Source organism: Pelophylax lessonae, assembly GCF_965119305.1.
Source record: "Pelophylax lessonae genome assembly, chromosome: 8".
NCBI classification, from domain to species: domain Eukaryota; kingdom Metazoa; phylum Chordata; class Amphibia; order Anura; family Ranidae; genus Pelophylax; species Pelophylax lessonae.
The window spans coordinates 8,720,159-8,721,699 of record NC_138775.1 but is presented as its reverse complement, the minus strand read 5'-3'; positions in this window follow the sequence as shown (position 1 = coordinate 8,721,699).

Sequence of the window (1,541 nt, the reverse complement as noted above, 5' to 3'; positions counted from 1 at the left end):
CCAGTTTACTGTCCTTCAGAGGGGCCAGCGGGGGTGGGGAAGAAAATGTCCTGATGTCAGTGGGAGGGAACAATGCCCTATTTCTGGTATTCGAGAAAGTGTCCCATCATTGGTGTCAGTGGGAGGAATGGTGCCCCATCATTTGTGTGAGGGTGAAGGAATAGTGCCCCATCATTGGTGTCAGTGGGAGGAATAGTGCCCCATCATTGGTGTCAGTGGGAGGAATGGTGCCCCATCATTGGTGTCAGTGGGAGGAATAGTGCCCCATCATTGGAGTCAGTGGGAGGAATGGTGCCCCATCATTGGTGTCAGTGGGAGAAATAGTGCCCCATCATTGGTGTCAGTGGGAGGAATAGTGCCCCATCATTGGTGTCAGTGGGAGGAAGAGTGCCTCATCATTGGTGTCAGTGAGAGGAATAGTGCCCCATCATTGGTGTCAGTGGGAGGAATAGTCCCCCATCATTGGTGTCAGTGGGAGGAAGAGTGCCTCATCATTGGTGTCAGTGAGAGGAATAGTGCCCCATCATTGGTGTCAGTGGGAGGAATAGTGCCCCATCATTGGTGTCAGTGGGGGGAATAGTGCCCCATCATTGGTGTCAGTGGGAGGAATAGTACCCCATCATTGGTGTCAGTGGGGGGAATGGTGCCACAAGGGCCAGATAAAGGGAAGTGAACTTTATGCAGCATAATGAATTGTAGTGTCCTCCAAAGTAGACCATATTATCCTCCATGGGGGAGAGGCTGAGAAGAGATTCTGGAACCACGGAATATTTTTAAATGTTTACACATTCCATTTCCTGTAGCTCAGAGCTTCATCCAGCTCACTGGGAACTACAAGTCCCAGCATGTCCTGTCAACGTGAATATATAATTATTCCAAACGAAAATGATGACTGCCCTAATAATTTATAACCTCTCCCACAGTCATGATCTGCCTGCATTGCATAGAGAAGCAGAGAGTGATGATGCCACTGCTGGCCTAAACGTTCGATTTAAAGGGACATTCACCATGGAGTCAGGCCCAAATGCGGTTGGTCACAGATAACGGCTGGTCATCGGCTTTCCCATAGAAGGTGATGAGCTGAGGGATGGAAATTGCTGATTGCTCCTCCTTTTATGAGAACGTGGGAGGAGCAGAAGGACCTCTTCATCCTCATTTATGCCTTAAAGTGGTTGTAACCCTCAGACATGAAATCTGAACAAAGCACATCCCTCCTATAGTGTGTACTTGTCTGTCTAGAGTACGAAGTGTAATTTCTTTCTGCTGCCTCCGTCCTCTGCTATCTGCATGAGTCACTTCTGAAAAGTTCTCAGGACACCAAGAGATAAAAGGTGACAGGGGAGGGAGCTCCAGCACACAGCCTGTGATTGACAGTCTCAGCTCTTTTGCTTTGGGAAGGAGGGGTGTGGGGGGGGAGTGGAGGGAAGTGGGGGGGGAGAGTGGAGGGAAGTGGGGGGGAGAGTGGGGGGGGGGAGTGGAGGGAAGTGGGGGGGGGGAGTGGAGGGAAGTGGGGGGGGAGAGTGGAGGGAAGTGGGGGGGGA